Source organism: Drosophila santomea, chromosome 3R (assembly GCF_016746245.2).
Source record: "Drosophila santomea strain STO CAGO 1482 chromosome 3R, Prin_Dsan_1.1, whole genome shotgun sequence".
Lineage (NCBI taxonomy): Eukaryota > Metazoa > Arthropoda > Insecta > Diptera > Drosophilidae > Drosophila > Drosophila santomea.
In genome coordinates, this window is record NC_053019.2 from 4,952,674 (window position 1) to 4,974,127 (window position 21,454).

Sequence of the window (21,454 nt, forward strand, 5' to 3'; positions counted from 1 at the left end):
TGTTGCCAACTGAAGTTACCCGCCCCCACCCCCTCCAAGCACACACACAGACGCACTTGCACTCTGACTGGCTGGCCATCGATGTGTGTGTGTAATTAGCAACAAAACTCTCGCTGGCAACTGCATCGCGAGCGATGCGTTGCTTTTGATATTGCTATCGTTGCTTCTGTCTGGACTAAATTCTCTTTCCCTTCTCTAGCCGCTCTTTCCCACCCTTCTACTGCCTAATTTACATTTGAATGTGCGTGAGCGCCCATTTGTTGATAATTATCAGAAAATTACTAGACGCACTTAGCAGCAGCAGCAACAACAATGGGAAAAGTAATGCATACATACAGCGAGCTTGTACAGTGGTCACTATGAAACAAAATACGGACATCAATGTTTTACCGAAATTGAAATGTACGCTGTTAAGAATTGTGTCAGTTTACTTAATGTAATCTATAAAAAAAATCAAAGTTATACTCAAAAATTAGAAAATTTTAAAAGCCCTCTGTACGAAATGCAAATGCATGCGTGTACAACAAAAAGGCGTGTTCAAATGACATTTATAATGCAGATTCCACTCCCATTGCTAGCCTTATAAACTGTTTTGGTTCTATTATTATTAGCTCGTATGGTACCGGTAGGTAGGGTTATTGAATTTTTAGAATAATTAATCAACCGCAAGAACGTTTGTTGCTAATTGGCAAGTCGTCGGTACAGAAATATAAACCCGTTGCTATGTCTACAATTTCGGTTTTTATGTATACATACATACATATACGGCAAATCCAACTTTGGTGCAAAAACTTAGTAATTCACTCACACGCACACACACAGTGAAAGAAACACGCACGCCGATTGTTTATTAATTTATTTTATTTGTTCAAATTTGGATTATCGTTAGCGGCGGCAAATGTTTCTCTTTCAATTTTATTATTAACTTCATTATTTGAGGCATGGCACGTTTTTCTTGCCTAGTTATTTTTTTGTTTCGCTTTTTATTACACTGCGTTGATGGTCTGTTTGAGTGTGTGTGCCTTTTATGGCCAGGACAATGAGCCAATTTTGGTATTGAAGCTAGTTTCTCAATTAGGCCAATGCACTGGCAGAAACGTCGACACAATTAACCAATAAAATATAGTACATTCAAAAAAAGGATGAAATTTATTTTGGTAGCACGGTTTAACAAAATGCCACTTTTGTTAAACTGTATTTATGGGACCCACAAACCTTGGTTACGAAGCACAAATTGCAGGTTTGATCACAAACAATTTATAATAATAGGCAAACGTTCTTGGTAAGTATACGCTTTTAAATTGGCCTATAACACGAATTTGTTAAGGTGGTAAAATTCGGAATGGGTGCATCCTAAACACCCAGCAATCCATCACAGTAGTTTTTCTATGTTACACGGAGTAATTAATCTTAAAGTCTATTAGGATTTCAACTTTATTGTCATTAGTTCTATGCTGTAAGCATAATACTCCAAAAATCTTGAACCTTGAAAAAAATCATCTATTTCGACCAGAGAAAAAAACATTTACGCGATATTTGTATACCAAAATCTATTGCTCAGATATCATACCAAAACTAAGTAAGAACCATTAAAAAGTGGAAATAAGCCACATAACAACAAACAGCAAAACTTCAATAACAATCCATCAAAAGTTGAAATTGCCCCAATACACGACAAAACCAGATCATGTAGGGCAAAAAACCCAGACAGAAGGGCATATATATAAGCACGAAACGAAAAGAAAAGCATTTGTAATGGATGGTTTTTAGGTTGTGTCTACAATGAATCGGAGTCTTTATTCCGACATATGGTCCCAGGCAAAGTTCGGTGCCAAGTAGAGTTGAGAAGATGGAACATACGAAAAAATATGGAATAAGGAGTACGTGTAGGGTACAGTATGGATACTGCGGCTTTTTGGTAAAGTTTATACAGAACAATGCTGTTCTTTTCAATTTATAGTCCAATGGTTATCATATTTAATAGGTGGTTTAGCTTTCTAAGGGTTTATTTGTAAAGTGAACACTTTGAAATTCGCTTTTTAATTGTTTTATTATTTAACGGTTGCTAATATTCTCCCAATTCATTTCATAATTCCTTTTTGTATTTATATTTTTATTATTGATAAATGTTAAATATATGACACTCTTACATTACTCCTTGTACTCGTACTTTGGGAACGAGCAGGTTTGAATAGTCAGAGTATATAGTCAGTCAGAGTATTGCGGTTTTCCCATTTGACTTGCACACTAATCCCTCGCTACTGAACTCCGAATGTATGAAGAATATCTTATTCGCGGGCCTTTTAAGTCTGCACGCTGCACAGATGACGATCATCAGTGAATCGGCAATATACATATATGCGTATATATGTGTGTACAGTGAGCATTAGCGTTAAAGAGCCGGGGTAGAGATGATGTGGAGACGAAAAAAGAACTTAAAAGACGAGCGATAAGAAGGCAACAAGGCGGCGAAGACGTTGTCATCCAGATATGGCGTATACGCAGCGTTGTACGCGCATGTATAGATATGTGTGTCGTAGTACGGCGGTATCCGTGTGTTGGTGGTGCTGCTGGCTGCTTCTTAATACTTTGTACTACGGGTTAACACCAGTAGCTGTCTGACGGCTTGATGTTGTTGTTTGTTTCTTCGGTTTTATTTGTTTTATGCTGGGTTTTTGTTCGATTTTCATCGTTGGTTGTATTTTTTGAAGTTCAAGAATATGAAAAGCAAGAAGGAGGTAGCGTTGGGGATGCGAGAGTGTGGGGCTTTGTGGAGTCTCGTTTTGCGTCTGCTTCTCGGCAGTCTTTCCATGAGAACCCCCCTCAAAAGGCCCCACTTTCGTCTTTTTGTTTGACACTAACACACGTTTAGGTGGCATTGTATCTGTGTGTATGGGCAGCACACATTGATATGTAACTTGTTGTTCTCGTTGTTATTATAGTTGGTACCACAGACCGGTTTTCATGTTGCGTTAGCATTTGTTGTTGCTGTTCTTGTTATTGTGTATCTTGTAGTTCGTCTTGCAGACTCGCCTCTCGGCATTCTACAAATACTATAAGCATGGAGTTGTAGTACAACTTCTTATGGCATCCAGTTGTTGAATCATCCAACATATTTTTCGCTGTAGTTTTTTTCTTGATGTTATTAGTCAGTATATTACTATCGTGATAAAAAAATATATAAAAAAAAATGATTAACATTTATTATTTATTTATTTATTCACAGTTCAGAAAAATTCCTTAATTACTATAAACTAAATTAATTTCTTTTCAAACTAAATTAATACTTTAGAATGGCTAAAATATTATATTTAGATACTCACTAAAATCTGGCTCCCAGCGACCGTCTGACCTTAATCCGCACCTGTATTCCACTTTTGGTATTTCATCTGCCAACAGGCCGAACCGAAAAAGAGGTCCAAAACATGCGTTTGCCCCTTCATGGGCTTACTGCTGCTGCTGGTTGCCGTCGTCAACGATTTCGGGTTCATTAATTACGTCTGCTGGGTATCGGTCTCTCTCCGATTCTCTGCCTGCACCCCGTGCTTCTGGCCCAAACCGAATCCCAAGAACCGGAATGTTTAAGAAGGAAGCAAGAAGTTGTCTTTGAAACTTTGCTTTTGTTTCGTTGAGCCGAGCTTGAACCTTCTATTCCTTTTGTTTGTTGAATCCAGCTAACGTTCATGTTTCATATTAAAAACTTCGTGATGTCTCTTGTAATAGTAGGGTATAAACATGAATAAAGACCAGCTTGAACTGGTTTTTATAAACCACATAAATAATATCTTTTCTGGGATTTGCATTTCCTACTCTCCTGTTCGTAGAATCGAGTCCAATGGACTCCACCTCCTTTAAAATATTCGATGAGTAAGCCGTCTTGGCCTCATTAGCGTTTCTGGTATTACTCATCGCTTATCGCCCTCTCTACAGATCCACATCCAGACTCCACAATTTTCCGTATTGATTTCGGTTTCTCTAAAGTCTGACAATTTATATTCAAACTCGAGGCGATAGCTAAGCTAAGCTCTTATCCCGTATCATAAAAAACATGTTCCTAATAAGCCGGCAAATCTTTGTTTGTTGGTCCAACAATGGCACACACGGCGCAAAGCAACATAAATTGTGGTATTAATACTGAAAACATTCCCAAACCGGTTCACCACATCTATGCTGTAATAAAAACCACCAAACAAACCGGAAAAAATTTTGGTTTTCGGTTGTATTTTTTGTTTTATGTGTGCACCGCTCCAAATGCTGCTCACTGGGGCTACTGTTTCCAGTCTGGGTATCCGTTTCAGTTTCAAAACCGGCCTATGGAGCCAAATCAAGATCAAACGAGATATTATGTGGTTTTACTTTTGCACAAAAAAATATTATATGAATTCGCAATATTCTATATATTATTTTTATTCATGAAAAAAATATCTGAAATATAGCTAACATAGTAAAATACCAAATAATTTTACGAATAGAAAATATTGCTACACATTGCGTGCTTAAAAAAATTATAAAATAATATAAAAAAAAAAAATCTATGTTAATCGATGTAGATAATATTGTTATTAACTAAGATTAAAACTAAATAATATACATATTTGAAATGTGTTAAGAAAATGTAAAAAAGGTTGACGAGGTAAACAAGGCAAACTTATCAATCCAAACACTAACTCACGAATTTAACCATAATCAACATGAAGAGGTGAATAGAAGCTACAAAAAACGGAAAGCACATACGTGTATACTAACCAACCGCTGATAAGTCAATATGTAATTTAAATTTTTGTATTTTAATAGTGATAAGCCGGCAAACACACGTATAGTACGTTTATTGCGACGACCGAACGTACACACATGCATAGGTATTTTTATTGATTTGCATCAGTCAGTCAGTTTGTCAATTGGTCAAATACTCGACTTGCCAACTGGAATCGCTATCAGTTTTGTCAGGCGTTTATACTTTTCTACTGATATAGATACTCGAGTGTGGGACTACAAGATACAATTTGTTCCCTACTTTTTGAGGGCAGATGCAGATGTTAGACTTCAGATAGCATTTCCATATCAATGTATTACTTCATTTCGTCTGACATTTTATTTTCTCAGAATTTGTTTATTTATTCCTTCTCACACGTCTCAGGCTTGTTTTTACTGAGTGAGAATATCTAAAAGTAATGCATCATAGATACGATACGTATTACGTATATATAATCAGATACATACATATATAGACAGACAGACATTCTCCAACTAGACAAACACAACAGGCAAACGATGAATTCATTCTTAATGAAAAACACATACATCTGCATCTCTACTTGTCTGCCCCTGTATTAGTGAACAACAATAGCAAAAGGCACAAATCTGCTTTTTAGGCGAAATGAATGAAAAAGCCATTTTGCAATAAAATTTATTACTTTCTGGGTGTTCTGTGTAGTTTTTACTCGAATACATTTTAAAGTGCTACGCTCTTTGGCATCTAATAAAAATCATCACACATCTTTAGCAAACAATAACCAATTAAAATAACAATACAACAACAAGTTATATTACGAATTTTGATTAGTCTTAATAAACAAGAGAGAACGCTAAAGTCGAGTTTCCCGACTATCTAATACCCGTTACTCAGCTAGTGGAAGTGCGAAGGAGCGTCTTGAAGACTGACAGTTTTTGGCGGTTTTGGCAAATCGATAGAAATTTACAAGACCAATACAAAAATGAAAAAATATGAAAACATTTTTCAAAAGTGTGGGAGTGGCAGCTTTGGGCGGTTTGTGGGCGTTAGAGTGGGCGTGGCAACATGAATCGACAAACTTTCGCTGCTTCTATGTCGCTGGAGTCTGTATGCTTAATCTCAACTTTCTAGCTTTTGTACGTGTTTTTTAGGTATAAACTTTAGTTGCTACTGTTCAAGATGGCGACCGATTTAACAGCTGTCAAGTGATTTATTCTCAGTTTGGTTTGGCAATTCGTCATGCGTGCTTACAAAATCCAACTCGTGCAAGAATTGAAACCAAACGATCATCAAGCAAGGCGTAGATTCGTCGAATGGGCCCAAAACGAGATTGCTGTTGTTCCCGATTTTTCATAAGCCTCCAAGATCTTGTGATTTAACACCGCTAGACTACTTTTTGTGGGGCTATGTAAAGTCATTGGTCTATGCGGATAAGCCACAAACGCTAAACCATTTGGAAGACAACATTCGCCGTGTTATTGCCGATATACGGCCAAATGTTGGAAAAAGTCATTGCAAATTGGACGTCCAGATTGGACTACATCCGAGCCAGCCGTGGCGGTCATATGCCAGAAATCATATTTAAAATGTAATGCCACAAGATTATCTTTCATGTCAATAAAATTCATGTCAATCGAATAATCCATCGTTGTTTTATTGCAATTTAAAGTTCTTCTATAGTTCCTGAGATCTCAGCGTCTATACGGACGGACAGACAGACGGACGGACGGATCGACTCGGCTATTGATCCTGATCAAGAATATATATACTTTATATGGTCGGAAACGCTTCCTTCTGCCTGTTACATACTTTTCAACGAATCTACTCTACGAGTAACGGGTATAAAAATATAAAAAATAATCTCATTCGTATAAATTTAGCATTTAAATTAAGTGGGAAAGGACCTAATTACCTTTTTACGTTACCATATTGGGAAACGTTTAAGTTTAATCATACGTATTCTGCTACAGCATTTGAGCTATAGCTTACCACCTATAAGCTACTCACTTTAACAATATTTCAGTTGATGGTCTGACTATATCTGGTTTAAATTTGTATACTGACATATTCGACCCCGCAGGTAATCTGAGTTTAATAATCTTTACAAGACATCACAGTTGAAAACTCCACTGCTCACCGTTTAATTAAATTCAAACCTTTAAGCCGTTTCCTTGAGAAACTTGATGGGCTACGTAAAGTGTTGGGGGCTAGATTATCTATATAATTTTTACCCACGGCACGTCAGAACAAATAGAAATAAAATACCTGAGAGATCGAAAAAACTGGCAAAATGTGAAACAAAGCAAACGAAGCGAAAACTAAGCTCTGCATTCAGATATGCTAAAAAGGCTAAAGAAACTTGGCTGATTATAACTGATAGCATTGGGGGCTGGGCTGTGATAAGAAATACAGATGGGTACGGCTTATATATGGTTATGTATGTCCATTTAATATATATGCTAGCGGGTTTCGGTCGTAAACTTGTTGACAACAACTTTTGTGCAAGTGTTTCTTGCTCATATTTGGGTGCTATTGCCGCTTGAGAATCGCCTGTTATTTTGCCTCCATATATACGTACATTCATATTCGTATATATCAGTTGGTTTGTTGTTGGGGGCAGCAGAATGGAGGGGCTTGGTGTTGGAGTTGTAATTTGTATTCAGCGATTTACTCTTTTTCTCTGTTGCCTGATATGGCATTTAACCCATTACATTCTGTCGACTCTTTACCCATATCAAACACTATCAAAACCAACTTATAAATATACACATGCATGCGAGTACAGTGCGTTTCGAAAGTGTATCGATGGCATAGCGTTAAGTTTAGCATATGTTTGGATTATTTTAAAAAAGGAAATTAGAACCTTGCTTTACTTGAAATTTCTCTTAAAATTTTTATTGGTAGGAATTCCTCAGAAAAATACCTATACTACCTATTAATATCCATTACGACTGATTTAAGATTTTGTGAGGCACTGTAATTGCTATATGGACGGGGTCTCTGATTAATCTTAACTTGTCTGGCGGTCGGTTGCTCTGTCACCCGATCATTCGTTCATTCGCTGTTTGATTGGTTGTCCAGTCAGTCAGTTAGTCACACAGTCATTCAGTCCGTCAGTCATTGAGCCAGTGAGTCAGTCAGTCAGTCAGTTAGTACGCAGTCACGTCATTCATTTGCCATTTCAAGTGCTATACACACTCATGATTGGGTTGTACGACTCTGCGAATATCTATATGAACGCTCAGTATAGTTTTGTGTGCACTGGATGCCGGCTGTTGTCGATTTGTACGTACATACATGCACACATACATACTCGTACATATATGAAGAGTGTGTTCCGTAATAAGCTTTAAAGTGTAGCTATTGCTCGTGGAGCGTTTGCTATTTATTAATGAGTTGTTTAGCTGTCAACTGTCAGTTGTCATGCTTAATCCATTTTGTATGTACCGATTACCGATTGTTCGGATCTGGTATAGATATGTACTTACATGTGCACTATAATGGATATCATTATTAATTTTCATTATGCAAATTACTTATATCATTATTAGTAGAGCGATCATTATTATTAGAAAACGAAGCAGCTGTGATCGAGTGGCACGTAAATTTCTGTTCAGTGTATGAGTTTTTAAAATTTTTATGAACATTTTAATGATTATATTATTGCCTAATATGGCTATGACTTATTTATGGATATTCTTTTTACATTTCCTTACGTAACCTATTTAGCTTGGGATCGATTCATTTTTATGTACCGAAATTTCGGGCTATTTACGATCCCATACATTTGTTTACATTTGTGAACCGCCTGCTGATTTCAATTAATCTTGAACTTGTAATCACAATTGGAAGCAGGTGTGTGATATTCCTTAGTGCTGGTTGACTTGGCTGATTTCTCCCAAGCTGAGCATTATAAAAATTGTCTTGCCCTGCACTTGTATGAACTTCATCAATCAAGAAGACAAAGCCATTTCAACTTAAGCTTTAAACACTCAGTAACGAATGAAGTAGTTTGAATCAATTTTTCGTTTCTATATTTTAATACGTTTTCTAAAGACTACAAAGGTTTTCCCCCTTAATTTTCCATAACATAATATTCAGCTTACAGTTTCTATTCAATATTTATTGTGTATAAAATGGTTATTAGATTACATCATTTTTTATGAGGGATACAAAAGTATTTCCCCATTAGATTGAATAATATTTATCATTAAAAGGTAGACCTGACTATCTGGTCAAACATATTCAGATAGATAAATTGCCAGATCCCCCGGAGTTCCCCTATCACATTTCCCCAACCGCCTTTGAAAGATACATACCTCGCCGGGCTACCTGTTAAATTGTAAGGTAAATAATCCACATGAGGCACACTTTTGAGCAAACTACCAAATTACACACAACCCTTCGGCCCGCCCCTTTTATCCCGCTGTTCCGCTCAAAAAGCAAATAAACCTAAGTGCCTCCTCCCGCTACTTAATTCGATTTTAGTGGTATTTGTGGTTTGTGCTTTATATATTGTTGTTTTTGCTGTCGATGCGAGGCAGACCCGACTTTATAGAGGGGTTTGCCCCTGAGGTACCAATTAAAGTTTTCGAGTTCTGAATGTTCGAGTTCTGCAATTAAGTTGATTATTTATTAATTAATAATAACTTTGTATATATGCTCCCTATATAATGCAATATCTAATTTTAGTATTTTAAATAATTATAAAGAATATGTAAGATTATATTTATTTAAAAGGGTAACTCCTAGTCGCACCTTTATTCAGCCATAATAGTACTACCCTGTTTATGTAAAGCTCACGAAATTCACTTTAGTAAAAGCGTCAGTAAATACCAAAACAAAAAACCTGAGAAAAAAGAAAAAACAAGCAAGGAATGGAGAACAAGTGTAGCATTTGTCGGATGCCTTTCTTAACATTTCCTTTTATCTTTTTTCACAAGCGCTTGAAAATATTATTTCTGCTTTTGTTTATTTTTTTGCTTATGTAGGTATTATTCAAGCTTTAACGGCTAAGAGAGAAAGATACAGATACAGATGCAGTAGAGTACCACATGCGTGTGCGACCAGCCCGTCCGGCTGTATTTGTATCTCAAAGTTTGTTGTGTATCTATAGTAAACAAAAGCGCGTAAAAGAAAAAACAAGCACTCCAAAATGGGCCGAAAGAATGGATTGGTTGTGGAAAAGAACGAGAAATGTATAATGAAACTGGAAAGGAGCCATCGTTAGCACTGCCCGATCCTATCCAGATACCATACAGGCGGGGTTTGGGGTGCACGGGGTATCGGTATTATAAGGACCCATTTTCCAGATACGCGTATGCGTAAAAATTATTTTGGTATCGCGCGCGCTTAAAACGTAAAAAAGAAAATGAAAATGAGTTGCGGAAATATATATTCTTTCCTCCCCTTACACTATACGTCTATTTGTACGTACATATATGTATATATACACAAGAGCAGAGAAATATAAAACACAATTTGTTGCTATTCGGCCACACAGGAATGGGATCTCAAAGAAGTAGACGAACCAGAGGAGTTCTTGTCTGGATTTTATATTCATTTATGTGCAATTTTTATGTGGTTCTCTGTCGGTTTTGGTTTATTTATTTTGCGATATTCCCTCACTAAATTGATTTGTTTGTGTGCAGGAGTTTTAAACCGGTTGCAGATGAACATTTTCTGTTTTTACGGGTCTGTTTATTCAGTGCTCGCCTGGCTAGCAACAGGAATTGTATAGAAAATAACGCATTTTATTGCTAAGCTTATCAATGGCCACAGCAACGATTGCCATATATTTGAGCAAACCTTACGAAATTGCATTCATGGATATTGGTCTCATTATCAGCTTACTAATAAGTCAACATTTGAACTGAGATAAATGCATTCATTGCATACTTGTTGACTTATTAATAAACCATTTTTATCTGCAGAAAACTTGGTTTGCATTCCAAGCACTGCCTTGTTCTCAACTCAACTTCTTATAGGAAACATTGTGTTCGATTTCGATTGAAAAGTTCTTCGATTAAGAGCACTGGTGATAAAGATATCGGAACAGACCCACTGTGGTTTCTTTCCACCGGTCTTATCTAAATCCGCCCTCCACAGGGAGACTTCTACTTCGCCATAATAAGAACCCAAGGGAGCCCCAAGAAAAAACCGGGTGCCTGCCTGACTGAAATACCAATCAAATCACTTCAATTTTGCGACATCGCACGATAAACGGCACAAAAGAAATAACTATATGAACAAATGTATATGTACATTTTTATTTGGGCAGTGTACGTACAGTGGACGCGTAGTACGTGTGCACATTGCGAATCTATAAGTAGAAGATGAATATATGTATAAGCCAACGTATAACACGTTTTGTTCATTTTTAATTAATGAAACTTATTTCGAGCTGCGACCGACCAGACACACACAAAAATAAGGCGTCAGAATCAAACAAAACAAATTGTACTAATGGAAAGGAAAAGATAAAAGAACACTTCTCATGCTCGACTAACATACCCTTTGGGGTTTTATTATATTACTTATTTGGGCCCTATAATTTTATGCCATTTCTAGGATGTCTTACCTCATTTAATTTAAAAATCATTTGTAAAATTAATGGTAATGGTATAATTAAATACTCAGATGGATGTTCCAGTGAAGCAAGAAGATTAAGTTTCTTTATTGCACAACTTAATTGTTATTTATTACAAGGCTTTTATCGTTAGTTATAGAAATGAATGTGGGAAATTTTAGTAAATGAAATCGATCCAGGTTATATGTTTGTCTCAGTATTAGGTTCATTTTATTAACGTATTTACACCTAGGTATTTAAGCTAAAGTACCATATAATTTCATTCTAGAATAGTTCCTTTAACAGAATGTTTATTTGACGATCCGTTCTATAATCCAAATACCCTTTGATTTCCTTTGTCTGCACACATTAGTGCAAGTTGGTCTGTGTTTTGTCTGTCGGCCTCTATAGCCTCCATATATTTCTATTTTCCGCCACCAACACACTGACTTGGCCATATCTGCTGATGGGTCGGCCTGGCTATATTGAACTTTTATCTCTATTTCTGGGAAAGAGAACCGAAATCAATTTGGCGTGGTTTTATTCTTACACCGAGTGGAATAATCAGGTAATTTATATAAAAAAGAGCAACGGTTGAGGCCTCGATAAGGCCAGTCTGCGGACTGCGCTCCCCAAAAATCAAATGAACCGAAAAAGTAAAAATATTTTATTATTTTGCTACCAACGTCGTATAATTTTTTCATTCATGCGCTAATCGCTCGCATCGCAACATGTGCATATGTATGCACACTCAGTGTTTTCTTATACATACATCTCGTGGTGTGTCCGTATCTACACGCTCGAACGTACTACGGGCTTATGTGGCCGATAAAAATATATATATACATTTATACATATATTTACACACCCTGGCCGCTTTTGTACGCTCCACACGCGTCAATGCGGCGGCCTCCCACCGCCCACTGCCGTCTTCAACCCACCGAAAAATAAAAAAAAAAACACCGCCGTGCACCTGCCTGCCCAAAGCTCTCCGAGAACATATAAGCATACTGCTTGGTTTAAACACATTTTAATGCTGCGTAAATAAAGCAAACAATCTGAACCATCTGAACGATCCACGTGTTTTCTTTCACCGCCCCGGAAACTCACAGCACCACACCTTTGAAGCTTTTTTTTTTTGTATTTTCGTATATTTTGGCCAACTATAATTATGAGGAAAACGAATATTTTCATTATAAACCAATGTGTATGCATATATATATATATATATTGCAAATATTTTTTCATGCCGAAAAAAGTGTAATTCTTGTCGAGTACACATTTGGCTGGGTGCTCCTAGGTGATTAAATTAGCCTAATGATGGGAACGAAAAGGGAATTTCAGTCGGGACGAGCATTTAAGACGTAAAATATAGACAAAAGTGATCATAACAAATGGAAGCGAAAACCAAAATAAACTCTATAAGGATATATAAAAAAACAATAACAAAAACATTATTATAATTCTTACAGTGCAATGACACTTCTTTGATGTTATTTATGAATATTTTACGTATTTCATAAATCATTTTGCTAATATAACTATTATTGTTAACCACATTAAAAGATAACATCTTGTGCAAATAGTCGTTTTCTCAACTACGATAAGGATATTTATGTATTTCTGTATTCTACGCAACACACACTTAATGCTCATAAATCTTGACCCATTGTTTGCTTTCTTTAAATTTTGTGTAGCGATTTCCGAACACATAGTTTGCAGAGGTAATTCTCACTCGGGCGGGTATGCAAGCGAATGAACAAGCTGGAAAACATCGACCAAAAAAAAAAAGAAACAACCAAAAAATTGCACACATCATAAACGATAGATTGCGGTTCTAGAAAGTTATTAATTCGTTGGCGCCACTCAATCAGCCACCAATGGCAAGAACAACAACCATACCAACAACGAAGGCGTCGCGGTGTCGCCATCAGTCAAAGTTCTTGTTTGATTTACATGTTTATCTTTATCGGCTTGTCTGAGTGTGCTGAATAAATTATACAACAAATATTCCAACATTCATGCAATCTCTCGCCACATATCTGTCTACCCGGCTGAAATTTGTTGTTTGTTGTCCCCAAAGCCGCCTTTTTGGTCAAATTGAGTTGTGTTAAGTTTCACACATAACCGATACGAGCAACAGCTGCTTTATATGCATGACCAACAGTAAAAATCAACTTGGCCAATACAACTCCCGCCCTATTATTAGAAGCCACAAAATGCAAAAATGTTATTAAGTAAGTTTCTCGGAAATCCAGATCCAAATCCTAATCAAACTGTTCACACACCCATATCTATGAAGAGCGCCCTTTAAAGGTATTTTGTACGCTAACTGTCGCCTCAATTTCGCCTCAAATGGAAGGGGGAAAACGGATATAATTCTTTCTTGGCGTCTGTTTGTTAGTTCCACAGAATACCTAGAAACGCAGCTGCTATTTACTCAATTTAAATCAACAATATATATGTATATGCATATGTACATACATACATATTTGTAAATTTCTAAATTACTAATGTATTTTTTCTTTCCTTACTTTTCAGGTATGTACACCATTACTACGATTACATAATTTGGTTTTTAACGGGATTTCGCATAAATGAAGTCTAAATTTAAATTCTGGTAAACTAGACTTAAATAGTAGATTGAAGATATTAATAATTCGATTACTTCAAGTCATCCAAAAATAATTTGTCGGCTTTGTTTTTATTTGTAAAACACTTTAAGTTTACAATTTAAATGCTCAATGCTTGGATGTTTGTGATCATTTTCTATGCCTATTTTTATAGATTATTTGCTTAGAATCTACGGATTAAGTTCATCTATATGAGCAAAAATGGCATATAGAACCCTACAAAAACATCTATTTAGTTTTTGAACTGATATGATATGTTTATTGTCGGTGAACTTCGGCCACTACATGGGCACGTTTCTTATATGCAACCTTGATTTTCCAAGCGTATTTTTTGTCGCATTTTTAAAGGTCTTGTCATCATTTTTCGTTATTTCACATGCATCAACAAAATGCACATTTCGCGTGGGTCTTTGTTGTTGTTCTTGCAACTTTCTTTGCTTTATAGTGTGCACAGTATAGTATTATATTTTATTTTTTTGCCCAACCTAATCAGTTACAAAAGCAAGCGGGAGCGACGTGCTTGGGTTTGTCGTGATTGCACTTTTAATTTACTACGTTCGTAGTACGAAATCTTATGCTCATACGATGCATATATGTATGTGTTATTATAACACTGCACAGCAGATATGGAAGTTAAAGCTGAAACCGGTCGGCCCACGCAGGCAAATGGACGAAATACTACAACAATCGGGTTGCCAAGTCGGGGGAACCCAGTACGCCAATCCCCCGATACCCCAGTCCCCCCAGTCCCCAATTCGATTCTACGGCCTACACAGAAAATGCGCTTGTTCTCCGCATTGACACGATTCCCGACGACCCTCGTGGCATGATTCAAGGGTAATCAGGCGGGGGTTGGACTTAAATCTTAGATCCAATGAAATTAATTAATGAGTGGCTTGTCCCAGAAGCGTGGGCCGCTTCTCTTTCCTTTGTTTACTATCGTTGTTATGTTTTTTTATTTCTTTGCCAGGCGCCTACTGGCGGCAAAACCCCACTGAGTTTTCGCGTAGGCGTTCGTTTCGGGCTCAAGTTTATGGTTTTCACTTATCGTATTGTGAAAAGGGTCTTTAAAGCTTCGATTGTAAAATATACCTAATTTAACATGTCAAAACGATCTGCTCGAAGATCCGCCACGATTATAACATTGATTTCTAAATGAGAATGATTATTTCTTTGAAAATTTGATGTGTGCTCTTGATTGGAAAGTAAAACCAGTGACTGTAGGTTGGAATTTCTGTGTTTAAATATTCTTAGAATAATTGCTTCACTGAATATGATATTGTATTTGAAAAGCAGAAAAGTATAACATTTTTTCTGTACTTGTAACTTTATATTTGGAATTTTTTTAAACCCACAGAAAATACAAAAAGCTTTTATATAATAATTACATTATCTCAATGCCCACACAACTAATCAGTTTCCTATCGCCTTAGTTTCCACTTATTGCGAAATTCGAAATAAAATAAAAGAAAACTTACGGAGCGATCTTTGGGTATTGACTAAGCTTCAGACCATGGGCGCAGCCAAAGGGGTTCAGATGGGATTGTATGGGTATGGGAGAGGAGAGCTGTCGCAGTCCTCCATTCAAAACTACGCACCTGAACTACTGACTCAGCCACCTGCTGAACAAGTTGGTAGCACTCGGTGGTTGGGTCTCTGAAAATCAAAGCGTGTCATGAGTCAAGCCGCCGTTTCAGAAACGTGGTACCTAGTGCCGTGCCACGCCACACATGTGGGCACCATTTTCATGACGATATGATTAACCTACGACCTTTTGGCCGGCGGTCCCTGACATTATCCTTTGGATTCGCACTTTCCTGTTTGATCAACACAAGGCGAGAATAGACAGAACGAAGAGGGACCAACCAAAAAACAGGGCCCCGAACCTCAAAAATGTTACTTACGACTCGGGCTCGGTTTGCGCTTAGGTTCATATATTTGTTTAGGGCTCTCAGTCAATAAACGAAAAAGGAGGAAAAAAGAACTTGCCATGTTTAAATAAATAATTTTCAAGGTTTATTTGTAGGCCATCCTCGGCCACAAAAGGCCAGTAAGCCGATTGCCACAGATGCGGGGATTTTAAGAATCCAAATTGAATGCAAATGCGTTCCAAGATAAAGTGTGATGGTAATGGAAATGTCGATTAAATTGTATTTAAATTATAAGTTTATTTGTCATGGGAATCGCAGAAATAGTTGGCGTTACATGCTAAATGAATGACAATAAGAAACTTTCTAAGTTTAAGCTAAAAAATTTCAATTATCGAAATAATTAATTGTTGTTTATATCTTTACTCTTTTCTGCAAGTCATATAGGCATGTAGGTAATTTTTCTATATTCGAACTAATACAATTTCAAGACTTCATTATTTAAATCGGATCTCTCTAGCGCCTAATTCTTCATCTACCTCATTATTTTTCGAGGTCCTATTTCCTGACAGCCTCGGGCTCCGATCTGAAATTTGAGATAAGCCACGCAATTAGTGGCTACATAAACAGCAATAACAACACAGCCATCGTCTCCACAATGTGGTCATGTAAATAGAGTGACAAGCCCGCGACTACAACCCGGCCAAATGCCTTCAATTTGAGTTTATTTATTTATACCCATGCACGCATTTCCTTGTCGTGCCTGTACGAAGGGTCTAACCTTTCCCCCAGAACCTCGGCCTCGTGGAGATAGCATGGAAATGGAAATAGGACAGAGAACGAAATAGGGCCTGACACGAAGCGGCACACACGCATTTTGCTAAGTGGTGTCAAATATTTACATGATATTATATTTCGATCTTCTATTTACCTTCAACAAGTTAACTTTTGACTGCATGTGCGTGTTCTATAAGCTCTTTTATCTTTTAAAGTGTGGTATTGTAAATAGAAATTTATACGACTAATACAAAAATGAAAAAAATCAACACATTTTTCAAAATTGTGGGCGTGGCAGCATTGGGCGGTTTGTGGGCGTTAGAGTGGGCGTGGCAAAAAGTTTTTTGGCAGATCGATAAAAATTTATAAAACTAATAAAAAAATGAAAAAAATATCAAAACATTTTTCAAAATTGTGGGCATGGCAGTTTTTGGCGGTTTGTGGGCGTTAGAGTGGGCGTGGCAACATGAATCAACAAACTTGCGCTGCGTCTATGTCTCTGGAGTCTGTATGCCTTTAACGGGTATAATAATATAATATAGTAGGTTCAGTGACAAAGAACTTGCCTTTGGTTTTTATGCTTATAGATCGGGCACCGTTTTTATACCCGTTACTCGTAGAGTAAAAGGGTATACTAGATTCGTTGAAAAGTATGTAACAGGCAGAAGGAAGCGTTCCGACCATATAAAGTATATATATTCTTGATCAGGATCAATAGCCGAGTCGATATGACCATGTCCGTTCGTCCGTCCGTCTGTCTGTCCGTCCGTATGAGCGCTGAGATCTCAGAAACTACAAAAGCTAGAAAGTTGAGACTAAGCATACTCCAGAGACATAGACGCAGCGCAAATTTATCGATTCATGTTGCCACGCCCACTCTAACGCCCACAAACCGCCAAAAACTGCCACGCCCACACATTTGAAAAATGTTTTCATTTTTTTTCATTTTTGTATTAGTTTTGTAAATTTCTATCGGTTTGCAAAAATACTTTGCCACGCCCACTCTCACGCCCACAAACCGTCCAAAGCTGCTACGCCCACACTTTTAAAAAATGTTTTAATATTTTTTCATTTTTGTATTAGTCTTGTAAATTTCTATCGATTTGCCAAAAAACTTTCTGCCACGTCCACTATAACGCCTACAAACCGCCAAAAACTGTCAGTGTTTAAGACTCTCCTTCTCCCTTCCACTAGCTGAGTAACGGGTATCAGATAGTCGGGGAACTCGACTATAGCGTTCCCTCTTGTTAAAACCTATAAAGCTAAACCTAATTACAAACCTCTATATCGAATATACGTTTAAAATGGGTAACACATGTAGGTATCTGAAGGAACCAGATATTCAATTGATCTATATATCGGTTGATGTGTATTTATTCAGAATCTCCACTATCATGTGCTCCACTTTCATTGATATCGCTGAGTTCATTTGTTTTCCCCTTGTTAACGGAACATTATTTGTCAGGTTGTTTATAGTTAATTGAGGTGTGTGAGGTGGCCCCTGTTGAAGCCATTTAAAGCGAGCTAACTTGGTTAGGACACTTGGCCAGCTTAGCTGTTGACGCTGACCAGCACTCAGTCACTTCCTCATCCTTCGGTGCCTCTCATCCGATGCGTCGCTATCACCATCAGCATCGCCATCCTTGAACACACGCTTCAGATATATTTGCCCCCGGTTCGAAAGGTGAGGCACAGAACGCAAAGAGAATGGACGATGCCGAAGATTGCACGAAAAACCAGTGGGCGGGGAAAGCCACTTAGCCAGCAGCTGACGCACATAAAACTCTCCCTCTGTGGGCGGTGGCATCCCTATAACGATATATTCTTGGTATTGCCCATGCTCATCGCCATGCCAGTGCACGTTCCAAACGGTAAAACGTTTCCTAGGCCAGTAGGCAAATACATTTTCCTTTTTCTCCAGCATTTTCCTCCTTTTTTTTAGGTGCTAGTGCTGTTGTGCTTCGGTTTGAGTAAATCAATTTGAGACTCGTGTTATGCTAAGAAACGACTACAAAAGTCTTGTTCACAGTTCATTCCTCCCCTATCCAATAAAGCTGATGAGGATGAAGTCCTGGCCTGCCTTTGACACTTGTGGCCATTATAGTTTGCTCTGAAAGCAGGTCCCCTAATCATTTTTCCTTGCATCCGTCCGCCTTCTGCTACTTCTGCTTTACTTAAGCAAAGAAAACTGAATTCTAAAGATTTTTCTACCCTATGCAGGGTTCCTTTTTCTTGCCTTTATGGTTTTTGATATTCATTTGTCGCAGAAAGCTCTCTATGCACTTTTGGTTTGAAAAAGGGTTTACAACGAGGGATAGGCAGCCCACTACGGCTGTCAGAGCTGCTTAACAAGAAGTAGACTGAAAAATAGTATATAATTGTTAGTCTTTAATAAGTTTATTGAACATTTTTTTCCTCAGCGAAATATAGAAATCTATTACGTCTAATTCGAAGCCAATAAGCAGTCCCATTTCCCACTCAATAGCCAAGTTGGTTTCCTAACAGTTTTACCAACTTACTTTACTAAGCTAACCCGAAGTTTCCCTTTCCCCACTGAGTTATCGGGCCAAAGTTTTTTTTTAGCCTCATTAGCGTTGTTAGTTGCCCCAAAGTTGATAGTAAAGATGAACGGGGCGTGTGCGTTACCTTGTTTTTTACGACTTGGATTCAATGTCTTTTATTGATTATCCATTTTTTAACTTTATCATATCTGCTTTTGAAAAGAATAGGTGAGCCAATCGTATTATAAAATGGTAAATGAAGTTCACAATTTGGTGTGTTTTTCAAATTTTTCGTTTGCAAACAAATTTGTTTTTGAATGTTCTTATCGTTGTTTATTGTGTTTTGTGTTTATTGTTCTACGTCGAGAAGTTGTGATTTAAGCATTCCAAACTTATCTTTATTTAAGTAAAACTCGTAAGTAACTGAATCACTCCCGAAAAGAGAAAGAATTTTACTTTAAATGACTGTACATAAACACTGTATTGTTAAGGAAACAAAAAAACATTTAAATAGTCATAGTCAAACATTTAAAGTAATCATAGTATAGAGTATAAAATATACATTTTTGACACACCATTTAACACTTTTAAACTCTGTTTAGGGAATTAAGTTGATAAAAAAAAGCACATTTTTTAATTGTCACCGTAAGCCATGGTTATAAAACGGTCACTAGGTATATAAACAAGAAAAGGAACAATTCAAAACAAGAGAGAACGGTATAGTCGAGTTCCCCGACTATCTGATACCCGTTACTCAGCTAGTGGAAGTGCGAAGGAGAGTCTTCAACACTGACAGTTTTTGGCGGTTTGTAGGCGTTATAGTGGGCGTGGCAGAAAGTTTTTTGGCAAATCGATAGAAATTACAAGACCAATACAAAAATGCAAAAATATCACAACATTTTCCAAAAGTGTGGGCGTAGCAGCTTTGGGCGGTTTGTGGACGTTAGAGTGGGCGTGGCAAAAAGTTTTTTGGCAAATCGATAGAAATTTAAAATACCAATATAAAAATGAAAAAATATCAAAACATTTTGTGGGCGTGGCGTTTGGCGGTTTGCGGGCGTTAGAGTGGGCGTGGGAACATGAATCGATAAACTTGCGCTGCTTCTATGTCTTGGGAGTCTGTATGCTTAATCTCAACTTTCTAGCTTTTGTAGTTCCTGAGATCTCGACGTTCATACGGACAGACAGACGGACAGACGGACGGACAGACGGACATGACCAGATCGACTCGGCTATTGATCCTGATCAAGAATATATATACTTTATAAGGTCGGAAACGCTTCCTTCTGCCTGTTACATGCTTTTCAACGAACCTAGTATACCCTTTTACTCCACGAGTAACGGGTATAAACACATCCCCAGTGTATTTGCAATCTCACGCAATAAAATCACAATACTCCGAGGCACTCAAACAGCAGCCAAATTTGCATTTAGAGCTCAATCAAATGCATTTTTTATCATGCACACACACATAAGTAAGCAAATCATATATGTATATCGCATTTTTATGCATTTGTTCAATGTATTTGCACTTTTTCTGCTTACATAAATATTTAATAGTGAACATTGCATAAGAACGGCAAAATTGAAATCTTAAAAAAAACGGAGAAAACCAGAATAGGGTTGCCATCTTGATTGAGCAGTCGACAAAACAATTCCACAATCGGAGGCGTGAGACTGTGGAAAACAAGAATTGCCAAGTACATTTTTGATAGAAATCGATTTCGAGTTACGGCAATTATTACAAATTTTCCGACATTCCACTGGATACATGGGAACGTTCTCATGTGCTGTGTTTGTTGGTCAGATTGTGGTTTAGGTCTAATTTAAATTTTAAATTATATTGGCAATCAAGTCATTCAGTTGGGTGTGTTTGAGAATGGGTATCGGTAACATAATTACATCGAAGGTGTTTATGAGAAGTGTTATTTAATCAATTACGACCAAACACCTAATCCTTTTCTTCGAATAAAGGTAATGTACAGAACATGATTATGACACCATTGAACTGAATGAGCTCCAATGTTAAAGCTTAAAGCATATATAGAAGAGACTCCGGAATTGAACCATTGCGTTTTAATCGTATATCTTATACTTTTTAGACTGTTTGCAATGATTTTACGATGGTTACGGTGGAATATCGCCAATCATATACTTATATACTGTTTATAATGCCCGTCTTGGGTTAAGATTTCAAATGATTTCCCCACGATCCTAAATCATCACTGTCGGTAATGGCAACAATGTGGCCAGCAACATTTTTGTTTACGCACGCCAAAATTTAGCCGTTCTAAGCCAAATAAAATTTTCGTTTAACCCACTGGCAGCGGGAAAACACAAATAAACAAAAAGTTGGAAAAACAAAATCGGTTACT

At 37.2% G+C, this 21,454-nt stretch overlaps 1 protein-coding gene across 8 annotated transcripts in view; it reads left to right on the plus strand.

The window, feature by feature from the left end:
- The window catches only part of LOC120454282 (putative transcription factor capicua), a 47,752-nt gene that overhangs the window by 1,882 nt on the left and 24,416 nt on the right, over window positions 1-21,454 (plus strand). The window lies entirely within an intron of this gene.